Raw genomic sequence first — 22,160 nt, 5'->3', positions numbered from 1 at the left:
GCAGCGGCTCACATCTGTCGGGGGGTAAGAGCATAGTGTGAGTGGACGCGCCGCCCGCGCCCCGCGGTGTTTGGTGTGCGTGCCGCCTGAGACGCGAGGTTGAGGTCTTCCTGGGCAGGCGCTGCCTCCCGGGCAAGCCAGGCTGCCCATCGGACTTTGTCAGCCCTCGGGTTGCCGGACATCGAAATCGCGGAGCGTCGGCAGATCGTTTGGTGGGGAAGAAGCTCCGGCGCACCCCTACCTGGCGTGCCAAATGTCGGATTACGGGTTCCAGAAAAACCCTTAAGGTTCGAACACTGGGGTGCACGCGAAGATCTCCCCTCCTATCGATCCACGTCCTATCTTAGCCTAGATCTCACGAACTAACTCGACGAACTCGCAACACAAAGGACACAAGATTTATACTGGTTCGGGCCACCATTGTGGTGTAATACCCTACTCCAGTGTGGTGGTGGTGGATTGCCTCTTGGGCTGAAGATGAACAGTACAAGGGGAAGAACAACCTCCTGAGGTTGAGGTGTTCTTGTGCTTGGTGAACTTGTGTGGTTGAGGATGATGTTGATGATCCCTCCCTGCCTATGGTGGTGGCTAGTCCTATTTATAGAGGCCCTGGTCCTCTCCCCAAATATTGAGCGGGAAGGGAGCCAACAATGGCGAATTTGAAAGGGGACAACTAGTACAAGCTATCTTGACAAAAGGTGGTCTTCGCCTGCCAAAGGTTCTGGCGGTGACGCCGTCCTCAGCTCCATGGTGACCTCCGTCTTGCCGTCCTTCTGGTCTTGGTCTCGTTGCACGAATATGGAAACATTTGCTTGATGCCTCGGTACTCCGCATCTGTGCTTGCCCCCTTAGCACTAAAGAGGAAACAAGGACGCTGCGCGCGCTGGCGCCCGCCTGGTCTCGATCGTCATGGATTACGTCACGAGAACCTCGCGAGGCTTGCCCGGCCTTGAACTCTCCGCCCCTCACGAGCCAGCCTGGTGAGGCCGCTCCTGAGGAGGTCTTGTGTCATCCGCTTCACGAGGCTTGGCCCCTCGCGAAGGTCTTGATTCCTTGTTGATGAAGATGGGCCGTATAGGCTATCCAGCAAAGCCACGCCATGGGCCGCAGGCAGGCAAGTCTGGGGACCCCCATTCCCAAAACGCCGACAAAGGTAAAGAGAGTTTACTTGAAGACCGAGCATGGTTATACTTTCCACGCAAAATTATACAACACAGACAACTACACCTATTTTGAATGCAAAACTAAGCAAGCACTATGCAAGACTTATGCATTTGAGCCTAATATGGTTATCACCTTTGATATTCGTCCAGAAGATGATATTGAAGGTAATATCGACATCTGGGTCGATGTGTAGATGCCTCCAGTTATACCATTATGTGAGTTTCTCAACCATATTTATGTCTTCGATATTGTTTATTCAAATATAGTTGACAACTAATTTCTATTGACAGCTTATTTCTGTTCAAGCAAACATGTCCAGCGCTTGGTAGAGAGGACCTACTACTGTCCTGGGGCTGAACTAATCTCCGAGGAGATAAGTCATTATGTTTCATGGCTTGAGGATCTTCATACTGGGAAGACAAAGTATTTTTGTGGACTTAAAAATCTTAGTACTCAAAACGTGTGACCAATAGTGTTCGTACTGAACTACGGTCACATCTATTTAGGAAAGATGGTAAGATATTTACTATTTGTCCTCAGTGTATCTTTTGGATACATTATTTTTAAGCTAAACTTCATTGCTAAGTATGTTACTATACGATGTTCTTCAACAGGGACTCCTGATGAATGTTGTTCCTCATTGGATCGAGACTAAAGGTCGCATGAGAATTGTTAGCTTACGACCAAGATTTCCTACAATGCACTTTAGTGCATTCAGGATTTCTAATAGCGAGGAATGCTTAATAGTGAAAGACTAGAGCAAAATTGTGAACGATCGTAGAGAAGTACTAGGGGCAGCAATCAGAAGCGCAGCCCACGATTAGGAGACAGGTTCATCTGCATGCTCCAACTTGATGAAGCAGGAGTGCTACACATGTTTTATGTTATTTTAGCTGAGAGAGAGAGAGCAGTAGGAGTGATTAGCTAGCTAGAAATGGGTTCTGATGATTAAATAGCTAGTGTTGGTGGTAATGACTGTGATGATTATTATTAGCTAGTGTTGGTGGTGATTAGATAGCTACCGCAGCTAGTGTTGGTGGTGATTAGCTAGCTAGAATGAGTTTGAAGATGATGATGTGTGCTACACTATGACTATGATGATTAAATAGCTAATGTTGGTGGTAATGACTATGATGATGATTAAATAGCTTGTGTTTTCGGATTAGATTCAAGTGGAGGCAACATGTGGTGCACATCGAAAGTACTACTAGCCCAAACTAGATCAAGTTTGGATTAGTAGTACTTTTGACATGCACCACATGTTCTCTCCACTTAAACCTAATCCACCTTCATTTGACACACTGTTATGGACATATTGATATAACAACCTCATAATTGGTATTGTACCAAAATTTGTATAACGGCGTATAAACACACTGAAAATTAAAAAAAAATGAGAAAAAGAATACTAGTAGCGATGGAAAGTAAACATGCTACAACTAGCTATATTAGCAGTAGCGCTGGAGTGAAGAAACGCTGATGCTATATGTCTTAGCAGCAGCGCGCGTAGCACGCGTTACTGCTAAGGAATAGCTGTAGTGCCTTATCAGTAGCGCGTCCTCCTGCGCTACTGATAGGCAAAATACCCGCGCTACTACTAGGGTTTTCCCTAGTAGTGTCAAGAGGTAGCAAGAAGGATTTCTGGCGTCGTTGCCGGGGAAGTTGCACCAAGTCAAGTCAAGACTTGATCTCTCAGCAACTAGCCATCTCTGGCGCCGTCTACGCACAAGTCAAGACATACCAAGTACCCATCACAAACTATTATCCATCGCATTACATTATTTGCCATTTGCCTCTCGTTTTCCTCTCCCCCACTTCACCCTTGCTGTTTTATTCGCCCTGTTTTTCGTCAGCCTCTTTTCTATTCATCTCTCTCTTTGCTTGCCTCTTTTTTGGTTGTGCGTTGGATTGTTTGTCATGATGGCTCAAGATAATACTAAATTGTTTGACTTTTCCAATACCAACAATAATGGTTTTCTTAATACTCCGATTGCTCCTCTTACCGACGCCCAACCTTGTTATGAAATATCTGTTTACTGGCCTTCCTAGTGAAGATGCCGCTACCCATCTAAACAACTTTGTTGATTTATGTGATATGCAAAATAAGAAAGATGTGGATAATCATATTGTTAAATTGAAGCTATTTCCGTTTTCGCTTAGAGATCGTGCTAAAACTTGGTTTCCTCTTTTCCTAAAAATAGTATTGATTCATGGAATAAGGGCAAAGATGCTTTTATCACTAAGTATTTTCGTCCCACTAAGATCATCTCTCTTAGAAATGATATTATGAATTTTAAGCAACTTGATCATGAGCATGTTGCACAAGCTTGGGAGAGGATGAAATTAATGATACGTAATTCCCCTACACATGGATTAAATTTATGGATGATCATACAATTTTTTATGCTAGATTGAATTTTGCTTCTAGAAATCTTTTAGATTCGGCCACGGGAGGCACTTTTATGGAAATCAATTTAGGAGAAGCTACTAAACTCCTAGATAATATTATGGTTAATTATTCTCAATGGCACACCAAAAGATCTACTAGTAAAAAGGTTCATGCTATAGAAGAAATTAATGCTTTGAGTGGAAAGATGGATGAACTTATGAAATTGTTTGCTAATAAGAGTGTTTCTTCTGATACTAATGATATGCCTTTGTCTACTTTGATTGAGAATAATAATGAATCTATGGGTGTGAATTTTGTTGGTAGGAACAATTTTGGTAACAACGCGTATAGAGGAAACTTTAATCCTAGGCTGTTTTCTAGTAATTCCTCTAATAATTATGGTAATTACTACAACAACTCTTATGGAAATTTTAATAAGATGCCCTCTAATTTTGAGACTAGTTTTAAAGAATTTATGATTTCGCAAAAGAATTTTACTGCTTTGCTTGAAGAAAAATTGCCTAAGATTGATGAGTTGGCTAGGAACGTGGATAGAATTTATATTGATGTTGAATCTTTGAAACTTAGATATATTACACCTAAGCATGATATCAATGAGTCTCCCAAATCTATGATAATTTCCATTGACGAGAGCAAAGAAAGAACCGCTAGGATGCATGCTAAAAAGATTGTTTTATAAAAGCGTGTTCCTCTAGTTTTCATGATAATAATGATGAAGATCTAAAAGTGATTGATGTGTCCCCTATTAAATATTTATTTTGCAATATGAATCTTGGTAAGGATGGGACTGGAGATGAGTCAACTTTAGTTAAAAGGTATCCCAATGATTCAGAGTTTTTAGATCTTAATGCAAAAATTGGTAAAAGTAGGATTAAAGAGGTCAAAACTTTACATAGCAATGAACCCACTATTTTGGATTTCAAGGAATTTAATTATTATAATTGATCTTTGAAAGATTGTATTTCCTTGTTGCAATCCGTGCTAAATTCTCCGCATGCTTATGATCAAAATAAAACTTTTACCAAACATATCGTTGATGCCTTAATGCAATCATATGAAGAAAAGCTTGAATTAGAAGTTTCTATCCCTAGAAAACTTTATGATGAGTGGGAACCTACTATTAAAATTAAAATTAAATATCATGAATGCTATGCTTTATGTGATTTGGGTGCTAGTGTTTCCATGATTCCCAAAACTTTGTGTGATGTGTTAGGTTTCCGTGAATTTGATTATTGTTCTTTAAATTTGCATCTTGCGGATTCCACCATTAAGAAACCTATGGGAAGGATTAATGATGTTCTTATTGTTGCAAATAGGAATTATGTGCCCATAGATTTCATTGTTCTTGATATAGATTGCAATCCTACATGTCCTATTATTCTTGGTAGACCTTTCCTTAGAACGACTGGTGCAATTATTGATATGAAAGAAGGAAATATTACATTCCAATTTCCTTTATGGAAAGGCATGGAACACTTTCCTAGGAAGAAAATTAAATTACCTTATTAATCTATTATGAGAGCCACTTATGGATTGCATACCAAAGACGACAATACCTGGATCTATTCTTGCTTTTATGCCTAGCTAGGGGCGTTAAACAATAGGGCTTGTTGGGAGGCAACCTAATTTTATTTTTGTTTCTTGTTTTTTGTTCCTGTTTAGTAATAAATAATTCATCTAGCTTCTGTTTAGATGTGGTTTTAAGCTTTTTAGTAGTGTTTGTGCCAAGTAGAACCTTTGGGAAGACTTGGGGGAAGTCTTTGCGATCTTGCTGTAAAAAACAGAAACTTTAGTGCTCACGAGATTTGCTTCCATTTTTTAGTGAAGAGTGAGATTAGGTTGATTATTTATGCATACGATTAATAGACAAATTCCTCACGTCCACCAATTTATTTCAAATTTTTTGGGGTTACAGAAGTATTCGACACCTACAGATTACTACAGACTGTTCTGTTTTTGATAGATTCTGTTTTTCGTGTGTTGTTTGCTTATTTTGATGAATCTATGGCTAGTATCGGGGAGTATGAATCATAGAGAAGTTGGAATACAGTAGGTTTAACACCAATATAAATAAAGAATGAGTTCATTACAGTACCTTGAAGTGGTGGTTTGTTTTCTTATAGTAACGGAGCTCATGAGATTTTCTGTTGTGAAGTTTTCAAGTTTTGGGTAAAGATTTGATGGATTTTGGAATAAGGAGTGGAAAGAGACTAAGCTTGGGGATTCTAAAGGCACCCCAAGGTAAAATTCAAGGACAACCAAAAGCCTAAGCTTGGGGATGCACCAGAAGGCATCCCCTCTTTCATCTTCGTCTATCGGTAACTTTACTTGATGCTATATTCTTATTCACCACATGATATGTGTTTTGCTTGGAGCGTCTTGTATGATTTGAGTATTTGCTTTTTAGTTTACCACAATCATCCTTTCTGTACACACCTTTTGGAGAGACACACATGAATCGGAATTGATTAGAACACTCTATGTGCTTCACTTATATCTTTTGAGCTAGATAATTTTGCTCTAGTGCTTCACTTATATCTTTAAGAGCACGGTGGTGGTTTTATTTTATATAAATTATTGATCTCTCATGCTTAACTTATATTATTTGAGTCTTTTAGAACAGAATGGTAATTTTGTTTGGTTATAAAATTAGTCCTAATATGATAGGCATCCAAGATGGGTATAATAAAAACTTTCATAAAAAGTGCATTGAATACTATGAGAAGTTTGATACTTGATGATTGTTTTGAGATATGAAGATGGTGATATTAGAGTCATGCTAGTTGAGTAGTTGTGAATTTGAGAAATACTCATTCTAAAGTTTGTGATTCCCGTACACGTATGGTGAACCGTTATGTGATGAAGTGGCGGTTGGGGACGAGCGATGGTCTTTTCCTACCAATCTACCCCCCTAGGAGCATGCACATAGTACTTTGTTTTGATAACTAATAGATTTTTCCAATAAGTATGTGAGTTCTTTATGACTAATGTTGAGTCCATGGATTATACACACTCTCACCCTTCCACCATTGCCAGACTCTCTAATACCGCGCAACTTTCGCCAGTATCATAAACCCACCATACACCTTCCTCAAAACAGCCACCATACCTACCTATTATGATATTTCCATAGCCATTCCAAGATATATTTCCATACAACTTACCACCATTCCGTTTGTTATGACACGTTACATCATTGTCATATTGCTTTGCATGATCATGTAGTTGACATCGTATTTGTGGCAAAGCCACCTTTATAATTCTTTCATACATGTCACTCTTGATTCATTGCATATCCCGGTACACCGCCGGAGTGTTGGGGAACGTAGTAATTTCAAAAAAATTCCTACGCACACGCAAGATCATGGTGATGCATAGCAACGAGAGGGGAGAGTGTAGTCTACGTACCCTCGTAGACCGCAGCGGAAGCGTTATGACAACGCGATTGATGTAGTCGTACGTCTTCACGGCCCGACCAATCAAGCACCGAAACTACGGCACCTCCGAGTTCTAGCACACGTTCAGCTCGATGACGTTCCCCGGACTCCGATCCAGAAAAGTGTCGGGGAAGAGTTCCGTCAGCACGACGGCGTGGTGATGATCTTGATGTTCTACTGTCGCAGGGCTTCACCTAAGCACCACTACAATATTATCGAGGACTATGGTGGAGGGGGGCACCGCACACGGCTAAGAGAAGGATCTTGAAGATCAACTTGTGTGTCTAGAGGTGCCCCCTACCCCCGTATATAAAGGATAAAGGGGGAGGCCGGTTGGCCCTTGGGGCGCGCCAAGGAGGAGGAGTCCTCCTCCTAGTAGGAGTAGGACTCCCCTCTTTCCTACTCCTACTAGGAGGGGGAAAGGAAGGGGGAGAGGGAGAAGGAAAGGGGCCCCCCCCTCTCCTAGTACAATTCGGACCAGAGGGGGAGGGGGCACGCGGCCCAACCTGGCCGCCCCTCTCTCTCTCTCCACTAGGGCCCATAAAGCCCATTACTTCTCCCGGGGGGGGGGGGGGGTTCCGGTAACCCTCCGGCACTCCGGTTTTCTCCGAAATCACCCGGAACACTTCCGGTGTCCGAATATAGTCGTCCAATATATCAATCTTTATGCCTCGACCATTTCGAGACTCCTCGTCATGTCCGTGATCACATCCGGGACTCCGAACAAACTTCGGTACATCAAAATATATAAACTCATAATATAACTGTCATCGAAACCTTAAGCGTGCGGACCCTACGGGTTAGAGAACAATGTAGACATGACCGAGACATGTCTCCGGTCAATAACCAATAGCGGAACCTGGATGCTCATATTGGCTCCCACATATTCTACGAAGATCTTTATCGGTCAGACCGCATAACAACATACTTTGTTCCCTTTGTCATCGGTATGTTACTTGCCCGAGATTCGATCGTCAGTATCTCAATACCTAGTTCAATCTCGTTACCGGCAAGTCTCTTTACTCGTTTCGTAATACATCATCTCGCAACTAACTCATTAGTTGCAATGCTTGCAAGGCTTATGTGATGTGCATTACCGAGAGGGCCCAGAGATACCTCTCCGACAATTGGAGTGACAAATCCTAATCTCGAAATACGCCAACCCAACATGTACCTTTGGAGACACCTATAGAGCTCCTTTATAATCACCCAGTTACGTTGTGACGTTTGGTAGCACACAAAGTGTTCCTCCGGCAAACAGGAGTTGCATAATCTCATAGTCATAGGAACATGTATAAGTCATGAAGAAAGCAATAGCAACATACTAAATGATCGGGTGCTAAGCTAATGGAATGGGTCATGTCAATCACATCATTCTCCTAATGATGTGATCCCGTTAATCAAATGACAACACATGTCTATGGTTAGGAAACATAACCATCTTTGATTAACGAGCTAGTCAAGTAGAGGCACACTAGTGACGTTTAGTTTGTCTATGTATTCACACAAGTATTATGTTTCCGGATAATACAATTATAGCATGAATAATAAACATTTATCATGATATAAGGAAATAAATAATAACTTTATTATTGCCTCTAGGGCATATTTCCTTCAGTCTCCCACTTGCACTAGAGTCAATAATCTAGATTTACACAGTAATGATTCTAACACCCATGGAGCTTTGGTGCTGATCATGTTTTGCTCGTGGAAGAGGCTTAGTCAACTGGTCTGCTACATTCAGATCCGTATGTATCTTGCAAATCTCTATGTCTCCCACCTGGACTAGATCCCGGATGGAATTGAAGTGTCTCTTGATGTGTTTGGTTCTCTTGTGAAATCTGGATTCCTTTGCCAAGGCAATTGCACCAGTATTGTCACAAAAGATTTTCATTGGACCCGATGCACTAGGTATGATAGCTAGATCGGATATGAACTCCTTCATCCAGACTCCTTCGTTTGCTGCTTCCCAAGCAGCTATGTACTCCGCTTCACATGTAGATCCCACCACAACGCTTTGTTTAGAACTGCACCAACTGACAGCTCTACCGTTTAATGTAAACATATATCCAGTTTGCGATTTAGAATCGTCCGGATCAGTGTCAAAGCTTGCATCAACGTAACCATTTATGATGAGCTCTTTGTCACCTCCATATACGAGAAACATATCCTTAGTCCTTTTCAGGTATTTCAGGATGTTCTTGACCGCTGTCCAGTGATCCACTCCTGGATTACTTTGGTACGTCCCTGCTAGACTTATAGCAAGACATACATCAGGTCTGGTACACAACATTGCATACATGATAGAGCCTATGGCTGAAGCACAGGGAAATTTTTTCATTTTCTCTCTATCTTCTGCAGTGGTCGGGCATTGAGTCTTACTCAATTTCACACCTTGTAACACAGGCAAGAATCCTTTCTTTGCTTGATCCATTTTGAACTTCTTCAAAATTTTGTCAAGGTATGTGCTTTGTGAAAGTCCAATTAAGCGTCGTGATCTATCTCTATAGATCTTAATGCCCAATATGTAAGCAGCTTCACCGAGGTCTTTCATTGAAAAACTCTTATTCAAGTATCCCTTTATGCTATCTAGAAATTCTATATCATTTCCGATTAGTAATATGTCATCTACATATAATATCAGAAATGCTACAGAGCTCCCACTCACTTTCTTGTAAATACAGGCTTCTCCAAAAGTATGTACAAAACCAAATGCTTTGATCACATTATCAAAGTGTTTATTCCAACTCCGAGAGGCTTGCACCAGTCCATAAATGGATCGCTGGAGCTTGCACACTTTGTTAGCTCCCTTTGGATCGACAAAACCTTCCGGCTGCATCATATACAACTTTTCTTCCAGAAATCCATTCAGGAATGCAGTTTTGACATCCATCTGCCAAATTTCATAATAATAAAATGCGGCAATTGCTAACATGATTAGGACAGATTTAAGCATCGCTATGGGTGAGAAGGTCTCATCGTAGTCAATCCCTTGAACTTGTCGAAAACCTTTTGCGAGAAGTTGAGCTTTGTAGAAAGTAACATTACCGTCAGCGTCAGTCTTCTTCTTGAAGATCCATTTATTCTCAATTGCTTGCCGATCTTTGGGAAGTCAACCAAAGTCCATACTTTGTTCTCATACATCGATCCCATCTCAGATTTCATGGCTTCAAGCCATTTTGCGGAATCTGGGCTCACCATCGCTTCTTCATAGTTCGTAGGTTCATCATGATCTAGTAGCATGACTTCCAGAACAGGATTACCGTACCACTCTGGTGCGGATCTTACACTGGTTGATCTACGAGGTTCAGTAGTAACTTGTTCTGAAGTTTCATGATCATCATCATTAGCTTCCTCACTAATTGGTGTAGGTGTCACAGAAACCGGTTTCTGTGATGTACTACTTTCCAATAAGGGAGCAGGTACAGTTACCTCATCAAGTTCTACTTTCCTCCCACTCACTTCTTTCGAGAGAAAACTCCTTCTCTAGAAAGTTTCCGAATTTAGCAGCAAAAGTCTTGCCTTCAAATCTGTGATAGAAGGTGTATCCAATAGTTTGTTTTGGATATCCTGTGAAGACATATTTATCTGATTTGGGTTCGAGCTTATCAGGTTGAAGTTTTTTCACATAAGCATCGCAGCCCCAAACTTTCCGAAACGACAACTTTGGTTTCTTGCCAAACCACAGTTCATAAGGCGTCGTCTCAACGGATTTTGATGGTGCCCTATTTAACGTGAATGCTGCCGTCTCTAAAGCATAACCCCAAAAAGATAGTGGTAAATCAGTAAGAGACATCATAGATCACACCATATCTAGTAAAGTACGATTACGACGTTCGGACACACCATTACGCTGTGGTGTTCTGGGTGGCGTGAGTTGTGAAACTATTCCGCATTGTTTCAAATGTACACCAAACTCGTAACTCAAATATTCTTCTCCATGATCAGATCGTAGGAATTTTATTTTCTTGTTACGATGATTTTCAACTTCACTCTGAAATTCTTTGAACTTTTCAAATGTTTCATACTTATGTTTCATTAAGTGGATATACCCTTATCTACTTAAGTCATCTGTGAAGGTGAAAAATAACGATATCCTCCACGAGCCTCAACATTCATCGGACCACATTGCGCACCGGCTTCTCGAAAAGGGGAAGCTCATCCCCACTCCTAGGCCCCATGAGAGGGTGGTATTCCTCCCCCATTTCCTCCGCGGACTGGGCTTCCCTCTGCATCCATTTGTCCGGGGGCTCATGTTCTACTACGGCCTGGATTTGCACGATCTGGCCCCGAACTTCGTCCTCAACATCTCGGCATTTATCGTCGTGTGCGAGGCGTTCCTCCGCATCCGCCCCCATTTCGGCCTATGGCTTAAGACTTTCAACGTCAAGCCAAAGGTGGTGCGCGGCAGCCAGGAGGAGTGCGGCGGTGCCATGGTTGGCAAGATGGCCAACATTCTGTGGCTCGAGGGCTCCTTTGTGGAGACCCTGAAGGGGTGGCAATCATGGTGGTTTTACGTCACCGAGCCGCGCGACGCCGAATGGGTCGCACCCCCTGAGTTTCGATCTGGCCCCCCTACGCGGCTCACCTCCTGGAAGGAGACAGGCCTGTCTTGGGGTAAAAAAGGAGAGCTGACCGGACTCCAAACATGCATCCAAACCCTGGTGGACAAGAAGCTCAAGCTCGTCAACGTAGTCCAGGTTATGCTCATCCGCCTGATCCTCCCATGTCAACGACGGGCCTTCAACCTGTGGGAGTTCGACCCGGCGCAGCATCGAACTCTAAACAGGCTCTTCAACACGACGTATGAAGATGACCGGAGGATGCTTTTCAAAGGCGCCGAGGCTCCTGTATCCGCTACCGAGGATCGCGGATTCAGTACTCAGCATCACGCTCATGCGGTAAGCTGTTTTTGTCCTTTTACAGGGTATCAGTTTTTCATAGTTTGACTCTATGCGGGATCTAAGCTCCCTTATCTTTGACAGGATTGGGAGGTGACGTCCGGACAGATCAACTGTCCGGCTCCTTTGCCCGAAGGCCCAGCGGACGATCGCTTGGCGAAGCTGCTGGTTCCGGCGCCCTATGTGGTGCCGGAGAAGAAGGCCACGAAAAGGGCCACGGGGACTCGAAAGAGTGCCCGGCGCCAGGAGGTGTCGGATTCATGATCCGATGGTCCAGAAGCGCCTTCCTCTCATGAAGACGAGGAGGAAGAAGAAGAGACCTCTCCCCCTCCAGCGAGAGGAGAGAAGAAAAGGAAGGCCGCCCTCTCTGAGGAGGCCGGAGGGTCCAAGAAGGGGAAAACCCTTCCTCCGGACTACTCCAACGACGCCGACGACGGCGGAGAGGAGTGGCAGCCCAGGGCCAAGCCCCTGGCAAAATCGTAAGTATCCAGATACCGGAGTAATTCATAGTATTCGTTTATTGCACAGCTTTCCCTTATGTCGAATATGCTTATGCAGCCCACCCAAAGACTGGCTCGATGCGTCGTCTAGCGGCTCACTGGACTCGTTAGATGTGAACACGCTTCCGACGGCTTCCTCCCCCCACCCTATGGACGACACCGAGGTGTTGTCCCAACAGGTTCCAAGCAGGCAGGAGGTGGTCCCGGAGGCGCCACAAGGCGACCTCCCGGACTCCAGGAGTAAAGGGGATGAAACCCCCCATGGCTCCAAGCCCGGCTCTAGGTCGGACACCGCTCCGGAACCTTCAAGGGTTTCGGAGTCCGGTGGGGGACCTCCTTCCAAGAGGAGCAAGTCCACCGTGCCGGCGACCCCCGTCTACCCGAAGGCGCCAGACAATATGTTGGAGGCGCTCCAAGGCGCCTCCATCAACGAGGAGCACCGCGCTATTATGAGTGCGGTGGTCCAGAAGGTTCAGTCTTCCAAGAGTGGACTGACTGAAGCTTGTACTAGCCTTTTGACAGGCTTTGAGGTAAGTAAATAATGTGTAAATAATATTACCGCATAGACAGTTCCCCTGATGCTCTGTTGGGCGTTCGGGAAGAAAAGCCGAATAGAGGATCAAAAAATCCAGAGGAGTCTAACAAAAGGAGTCAATATGCGTGTGCAAGCTTCTCTGCTGGCGTCCGCCGTACTCACTGTGGAAGTGGACACGCTGAAGCAGAGCCTCGAGAAGTCCGAGCAAGAGCTCAGGCGTGCCGAGAAGCAGCTCGAGGAGAAGGAAGGTAAGAAATACCTTGGTTGAATATGTATATAAAAAAGGTGCAATTGCAAGAAATGACATGATTAACATGGCTATTGTAGGGGCCACATCTGAGGTGGCGACCCTTAAGCAAGCGCTGCTCGAGGCCGAGAAGAGTGCGGCCGTGGAGCGCACCGAGCGGGAGAGGTATGAGGCCGAGGTTGGAAAGGTGCGGCAAGAGCTCCATGTTCTCATGAAGAAACATGAGAGTTTGGAGCTTGACTCGAAGATGCGAGCGTCCAAGCTCGCGGCGGCTATTGAAAATGCCAAGTCTGCGTAGGCCGAATCCCAGAAGACCCTCCAGGAGTTGGATGAGGTGAAGAAAATAGCGGCGGGTAAGGCATTCTTTATGCAAAGTAAACACATAAACGTGAGTTACTTGATACTTACCCGAATCCGGAGCTCTCCAGGGGCATTTGCAGATCTTCCCCGGAGTGTATCCGATGCCGCCGCATTCTATCGAGTCGAGGAGGGCAGCTCGACGGAGAAGGTGTTCTGGTCTCAGTATGCTGAGGTCGGACACCCCGTGCCCCTGAGCGACCAGCTGAAGCAACTGGTCGAGCTCCACAAGGCGGCCGAATAGGCCATGAAGGGCCTCCTAGTTCGGCTGTGGCCTGGAGAGGCTCTACCTGGGAGCTATTTCGGGCTGGTGCGGCGGCTGGTGGAGGCCTGTCCAAGGCTCGAAGTCATCAAGCACTCCGTCTATATTGAAGGTGCCTGTAGGGCCTTTGCCCGTGCTAAGGTGCACTGGGGCAAGCTGGATGCGGAGAAGCCTGTGAAGGACGGGCCACCAGCGGGGAAAGAGCATCGCAAGCCCAAAAATTACTATAAGGATGTTCTGAAGGGTGCCTGCCTTGTGGCGGATGAATGTACTAGGGATGTAATTGTTGAGTAAAACTCGCTCGTTTTTGTCCGGTGCGCTGAAAACTTGTTCATATGCGCTGAGCAATGCTGCTTGAATTTAAAATATTACCTTCTGTGCGGCTGTTTATCAATACTGAGAGATGGCGAGTCGTCGGCTTCTGCCCTCTTGGCACTAGTGCTGGGGTGTTCGGGGATAAATCTGCGCGCTCTTTTTCCCATGTTTGGGTCCTTCGAGGGAGGCGCTCAGCCCGATGAACGAGGCAAACGGACTATAATGCGTGAACACTCTCACTTAGCCATAGAATTCTATAATTTTAAATTTCGGCGAAGCCCCTAGTATTCGAAAGATCGAGTTCGGGGCGCTATCCACGCCTTGGCCGGACAGAGCCGACTCGTCGCCCTAAGCGGCATAAGTCTTTAGGGACTCGAAAGAACCTCTCGAATAGCGACCAACTCTCGCTTCATCATGACAGTCAGTTTTAGCTTTCTCCACTGAGGTGCTCGGCCCAGCTCAACTGGGGCACAATCGCAGTGGTTCTCCTGGTGCTACCTTAGCCGATATAGCGGAACGTAAGGCACCAAAACATAGGAGCCGGGCAAACCCAACTATTGACCCAAGACATGATTTGGAGCCGATGCATATAATGCTATAAGTTCGGGGTGCCGCACTTGTGAAAGTGTTCGGACTTCTCACACCATATTGAGGGGTGCTAAAAGCCCCTGGCGTATTTTGGCCGTACCAAGTTGTACGGGTGCAACATGTCGTTATGGAACATTTATTTATAAAAAGATAGTGCAAAAATAGACAAAAGCTATGCATTGTTTATTAAAAATAGCTGCGATCAAAGCAGAATGATACAAGTAATGCGATAAACGAAAAGTTGGACTATTTAACATGTCTGCTTCAGGGGCAAGCTACGGAATAGTATGCGAAACAGGTATACTGCTCGTGATAGAGACCACCTGGGATTTCCGTAATGCGGCATGGCTTGTCTGCTTCCCTGGTTCTTGCATTGTTTGTGCGGCAATTGAACTGCCGAACAGGCCTTCCGAAGAGTAGAGTCCTGGAAGTAAGAGAAAAGTAAAAAATCGGCAGCCCCTGGTGCGGTTTAAGCCGTGTTTTGGGCGTGCCATGATGGTGCCCCTCCCCCTGTGCCCATGGTATTTCTAGAGCGTAATTATGTACGCGAAGTACTTGCGTCGCCTTTTTGCTAGGGTTGGGGTTGGGGCCGCATTGCTACGCCTGCTCGGAATGTGTCAGGCAGTCTTGTTGTAGGTTACTCCGGGCGCGCTTGACGGTGTTCGGGCGTTTAATGGCCGGACTGGAGAACTGCCTCGAGAGGCTGCTTTGTACTTCCGCTGCAAGGGCCGCCGTGTGCTCCTCCGTTCGGAGGGAGAGTTCGGTGTTTCCATTGACTGTAATTACTCCACGAGGGCCTGTCATCTTGAGCTTAAGGTATGCGTAGTGCGGTACCGCATTGAATTTGGCGAATGCGGTTCGTCCGAGCAGTGCATGATAGCCACTGCGGAATGGGACTATGTCGAAGACCAATTCCTTGCTTCGGAAATTATCCGGGGATCCGAAGACCACTTCAAGTGTGACTGAGCCTGTACAGTTGGCCTCTACACCTGGTATTACGCCTTTAAAGGTCGTTTTGGTGGGCTTAATCCTCGAGGGATCAATGCCCATTTTTCGCACTGTATCCTGGTAAAGCAGGTTCAGGCTGCTGCCGGCGTCCATGAGGACTCTAGTGAGATGAAATCTGTCAATAATTGGGTCTAGAACCAATGCGGCAAATCCGCCATGACGGATGCTAGTGGGATGGTCTCTTCGATCAAAGGTGATCGGGCAGGAGGACCATGGGTTGAACTTTGGGGCGACTGGCTCTACCGCATATACGTCCCTGAACGCGCGCTTCCGCTCCCTTTTTGAGACGTGGGTGGCGTATATCATGTTCACCGTCCGCACTTGTGGGGGAAAACCCTTCTGTCCATTGTTGTTCGGCGGCCGGGGCCCCTCGTCGTCATTGCTATGCAGCCCCTTGTCTTCATTGTCGGTGCTTAACTTGCCTGCCTGCTTGAACACCCAACAATCCCTGTTGGTGTGATTGGCTGGCTTTTCGGGGGTGCCATGTATTTGGCACAAGCGGTCGAGTATTCGGTCCAAGCTGGACGGGCCCCTAGGATTCCTTTTGAATGGCTTTTTCCGCTGACCGGATTTAGAGCCTCTGAATCCGGCATTAACTGCCGTATCCTCAGCATTGTCGCCGTTAATGCGGCGCTTCTGCTTGTTGCGACGCGACCTATCACTAATGTCCCTGGTGTCCGAACTACCAGGGTTCTTGGTCATATTGTTGCTACGAGCACCAGTTGTCTTCTCCCGCGCAAAAGCGGGTCATGAGTGTCGTGAGTGCTGCCATAGATTTCGACTTTTCCTGTCCAAGGTGCCGGGCCAGCCACTCGTCACAGATATTGTGCTTGAAGGCTGCTAGGGCCTCAGCATCCGGACAGTCGACTATTTGATTTTTCTTTGTTAGGAACCATGTCCAGCATTGCCTGGCCGATTCCTCTGGCTGCTGAATTACGTGACTTAGGTCATCGGCGTCTGGGGGTCGCACATATGTGCCCTGGAAATTGTTAAGGAATGCGGCTTCCAGGTCCTCCCAACAACTGGTTGATCCTGTTGGCAAGCTGCTGAGCCAATGCCGAGCTGGTCCTTTAAGCTTGAGTGGGAGGTATTTGATGGCGTGAAAATTGTCGCCGCGGGCCATGGGGATATGAAGGAGATAATCCTTGATCCATACCGCAGGGTCAGTTGTGCCATCATATGATTCGATGTTTACGGGTTTGAAACCCTCGGGGATTTTATGATCCATTATTTCGTCTGTAAAGCAAAGTGGGTGTGCGGCGCTTCTGTACTGGGCGATATCATGACGTAGCTCCAATGAGTTTTGTCTACTGTGTTCGGCCCTGCCGAATTTGTGGCCGGCGTGACGGTTACCTTCTCGAGCCATGGGGTGCCCACGCGATCCGTAGATCGATCGTGTTTGCCTTGCCTTGTCCTCCAACATGTCTCGTAAGTTCGGCGCATATTCCCATGCCTTGGTACGGGGTGCGGCTTGAGTGGAGGGCCGGGAGGCCTCTCTGTCGCGGCCACGAGGTGGACGTTCGGCCGCATCAAGTGCTTCCTCCTCTAATTGGGGTAGCAACCTGCGCTTTGGGAAACTCTTGGAGGGGCGTTCGAGTTTATGCTCTTCGGCCTCAAGGACTTCGGTCCATCTGTCAACCAGCAAATCTTGATCAGCTCGGAGTTGTTGCTGTTTTTCTTGAGGCTTCTTGCCATGGCCATAAGCCTGCGTTGGAAACGCTTTTGCTCAACGGGATCCTCTGGCACGACGAATTCGTCGTCGTCGAGGCTTGCCTCGTCTTCGGAGGGAGGCATATAATTATCGTCCTCGACCTCTCTGTCTGCTGCTCTCTCATGAGGGCTGGTTTCTCCATCCTCCTGTGCTAAACCTTGCTGGAGGGGGTTTTCTTGGGCACTCTCCGGAGTATTATTATCTCCCGTGCTGGAATCACCGTTTTTGTGTTGGCAGGATTTTGAGCGGCGCCGCTGACGCCGGCGCTTGGGCTGTTTCTTGGAGGGGTCATCCTCCGCTGTTCCGTCGCCCTCTCCCTCTTTTGGGGTGTCCACCACGTATATGTCATATGACGAGGTGGCTTTCCAGGGCCTAGTAGGCGCTGGTTCTTCATCATCTCCTTCATCGGCGTCCATACCGTCGATGTCTTCGAAGTCGAAGTCGAGCATGTCGGTTAAGTCGTCGACAGTGGCTACAAAGCGGGTGGTGGGTGGGTTTTGAATTTCTTCATCATCCGTACCCCAACCTTGCTGACCGTAGTCTGGCCAGGGCTCTCCTGATAAAGAGAGAGACTTCAGTGACTTCAGGATATCGCCGAAAGGCGAGTACTGAAAGACGTCCGCGGCTGTGAACTCCATGATCGGCGCCCAATCGGATTCGATCGGCAGGGGCGCGGAGGGTTCGGAGTCCAGAGAAGAATCTGGCTCCGTGGAGTCACGAGTATCGGGAAGTACGGGGCTGGTGTTCGGCTCAACCACCGTTAGGATCACAACCCCCGAGGTGGCGTCCAACCGCCCATCCTCGATCGGCGCGGTTGGCTCTGAACTAAGGGTCGGAGCCGATGCGGATGCGGCCTCCAGGGCACTGTTCGGCGGCAGAGCTAGATCATGCTTGTCGTGACAGTGCGACGCGCTTGGCGGTGGTTCGAGTCCGTCGAAGATCAAGTCCCCGTGGATGTCAGCCGTGTAGTTTAAATTTCCGAATCTGACCTGACGGCCAGGGGCGTAGCTTTCGATCTGCTCTAGATGGCCAAGTGAATTGGCCCGCAGTGCGAAGCCGCCAAAGACAAAGATCTGTCCGAGGTGGAAGATCTCACCCTGGACTGCATCGCCATTGATGATCGTAGGAGCCATCGGGCCTGACGGCGACGGCACAGAGGAACTCTCAATGAAAGCACCAATGTCGGTGTCAAAACCGGAGGATCTTGGGTAGGGGGTCCCGAACTGTGCGTCTAGGCCAGATGGTAACAGGAGGCAAGGGACACGAAGTTTTACCCAGGTTCGGGCCCTCTCGATGGAGGTAAAAGCCTACGTCCTGCTTGATTAATATTGATGATATGGGTAGTACAAGAGTAGATCTACCACGAGATCAGAGAGGCTAAACCCTAGAAGCTAGCCTATGGTATGATTGTTGATGTGTATGTTGTCCTACGGACTAAAACCCTCCGGTTTATATAGACACCGGAGAGGGTTAGGGTTATATAGAATCGGTTACAATGGTAGGAGATCTGAACATCCGTATCACCAAGCTTGCCTTCCACGCCAAGGAAAGTCCCTTCCGGACACGGGACGGAGTCTTCAATCTTGTATCTTCATAGTCCAGCAGTCCGGCTGAAGGTATAGTCTGGCTATCCGAACACCCCTAATCCAGGACTCCCTCAATCACCATCGTCACCGGCGCGACAGCTTGATCTCCATCGTAGCATCGTTGTCATCTCGCCAATCTTATGCTTGTACGACTATCGCTACTACTTAGTGATAAAGTAAAGCATTACAGGGCGATTGCATTGCATACAATAAAGCGACAACCATATGGCTCCTGCCAGTTGCCGATGACTCGGTTACAAAACATGATCATCTCATACAATAAAATTTAGCATCATGTCTTGACCATATCACATCACAACATGCCCTGCAAAAACAAGTTAGACGTCCTCTACTTTGTTTGTTGCAAGTTTTACGTGGCTGCTACGGGCTTAAGCAAGAACCAATCTTACCTACGCGTCAAAAACCACAACCGACCTGGGCTGAAGCCCAGCCGGCCCAGCTGCGCGCCGACTTAGGAGCCTGCTCGGGCCAGGAGACCGAGGCCGCCCCAAGCTATATATAGCTGATGTCTACTACATAACCTCCTTCTTGTAGATGTTGTTGGGCCTCCAAATGCAGAGGTTTGTAGGACAGTAGCAGATTTCCCTCAAGTGGATGACCTAAGGTTTATCAATCCGTAAGAGGCATAGGATGAAGATGGTCTCTCTCAAGCAACCCAGCAACCAAATAACAAAGAGTCTCTTGTGTCCCCATCACACCCAATACAATGGTAAATTGTATAGGTGCACTAGTTCGGTGAAGAGATGGTGATACAAGTGCAATATGGATAGAAGATAATAGTTTTTGTAATCTGAAAATATAAAAACAGCAAGGTAACTAATGGTAAAAGTGAGCATAAACGGTATTGCAATGATAGGAAACAAGGCCTAGGGTTCATACTTTCACTAGTGCAAGTCCTCTCAACAATAATAACATAATTGGATCATATAACTATCCCTCAACATGCAACAAAGAGTCACTCCAAAGTCACTAATAGCGGAGAACGAACGAAGAGATTATGGTAGGGTACGAAACCACCTCAAAGTTATTCTTTCCAATCAATCCGTTGGGCTATTCCTATAAGTGTCACAAACAGCCCTAGAGTTCGTACTAGAATAACACCTTAAGACACAAATCAAACAAAACCCTAATGTCACCTAGATACTCCAATGTCACCTCAAGTATCCGTGGGTATGATTGTACGATATGCATCACACAATTTTAGATTCATCTATTCAACCAACACATAGAACCTCAAAGAGTGCCCCAAAGTTTCTACCGGAGAATCATGACGAAAATGTGTGCCAACCCCTATGCATAGGTTCATGGGAGGAACCCACAAGTTGATCACCAAAACATACATCAAGTGAATCACGTGATATCCCATTATCACCACAGATACGCACGGCAAGCCATACATCAAGTGTTCTCAAATCTTTAAAGACTCAATCCGATAAGATAACTTCAAAGGGGAAACTCAATCCATTACAAGAGAGTAGAGGGGTAGAAGAAACATAAGATCCAACTATAATAGCAAAGCTCGCGATACATCAAGATCGTGCCAAATAAAGAACACGAGAGAGAGAGATCAAACACATAGTGTAGCGACCAGACCTCAGACGGTCCGATCTCTGTGCTTCAGTATCATCCCTGGATAAGTAATGCTGACACACACAATACTTGAAGGATTTATAACAGAGTAGCAATCACACACTTATTACAACGAGTGTCTCAAGAGAGAACTTATTACAAATAAAATGGCTTAAGGCCATCTAATAACGATAACAGCAGAAGGCTTGGAAGATAAGTGAGTCCATCAACTCCAATGGCATCACTGAGTATAGAACCACGACCTAAAGGCACCTTACTCGTCGTCTGTAAAGTCTGCAACTTGAACGTTGCAGCCCGAAAATGGGTCAGCACAAGGAATATGCTGGCAATGTAACACATAGAGAGTAATGAACAGAAATAGGCTATACTACATGCATATATGGCTGGTGGAAAGCTCTATGGTTACAGTTTTGCATAAAGCCAATTTTTCCCTACTACAAAGGAATAAATTTTATTTAACTATCATGGTAGTTGTTAAACATTGAGAGTGTAGACACCCTCTCAATCCCAATTAAGCATCATCATTAAAAAAACCCAACAAAATTAATTAAAGTAACATGTTGAGATTCACATGATAATCCAAGAACTAGATACTCAAGTTGCCCATAACCGGGGACACGGCTAACCATGATTAGTTTTTACACTCTGCAGAGGTTTGTGCACTTTTCCCCACAAGACTCGATCTCCTCCGTTGGGATTCTCACACTACATGGTGTTTGAGAAATGGATGACCGAGACACAGTCTTTCAGAAGCGCTAGCACCTTACGATCGGGTAGACCGTTACACCTACTTTCCCCTACATCTGCTAGTCTACCACTGTAAGAGTTTGCATGACTTAATCAACTATGCTAGAGCCCATAGTAGCTTGTGGCTGGACACAGAAGTTTTTAGTATGAATAATCTCATGACCCCTTTGAGCCTGGGTGGCGGTCCATAAAGAAAAAACAGGCAATCGCTGGAATACCCAGGTGCCTCAATCCACCCAGATGTGTATTAAAGTTGCCACCTTGAATAAACCATTAATTAACAATCTCACATCTGTCATGTATACACTCACCCAATCCACGCATACTAGCATGGCATGACAATATAAGCGAACGCCGAAGTAACTCCCAAGGGTTTGATAATAAAATAGGTAATAGGTACTACCTCATCTACTTTCCCAAAACCCACAATTTAATTAGATCCTAATCATGCAATGTTTGAGGATTGATCTAATGCACAAAAACTGGGTAGTGAGAGGTATGATCAAAGTGTTACTTGCCTTGCGGATGATCCGTGAAACCTAGAGATTCGAAGTAGCAAGCGGCGCACTCCGGGTACTCTAACGCAAACAAAAAAATAAGCATACAATAAGTACTCATCTAATGCACAGGTAAAACTCAAATAAGAGATCTAACCAGAAAGTTCAACTTAAGAACTCCGGTTTGCAAAAAGAAACAAAACAAACGAAGAGACGAAAGGCAAACGGCGAAAGAAACAAGCTTCATTTACTAATCTGGGTCTAAGTCAAATTTTACAGAAGCA

The sequence above is a fragment of the Triticum urartu genome, chromosome 3A, assembly GCF_056163025.1.
Source record: "Triticum urartu cultivar PI428250 chromosome 3A, HENAU_Tu73, whole genome shotgun sequence".
NCBI classification, from domain to species: Eukaryota; Viridiplantae; Streptophyta; class Magnoliopsida; order Poales; family Poaceae; genus Triticum; species Triticum urartu.
Note: the sequence above shows the minus strand (reverse complement) of the source record.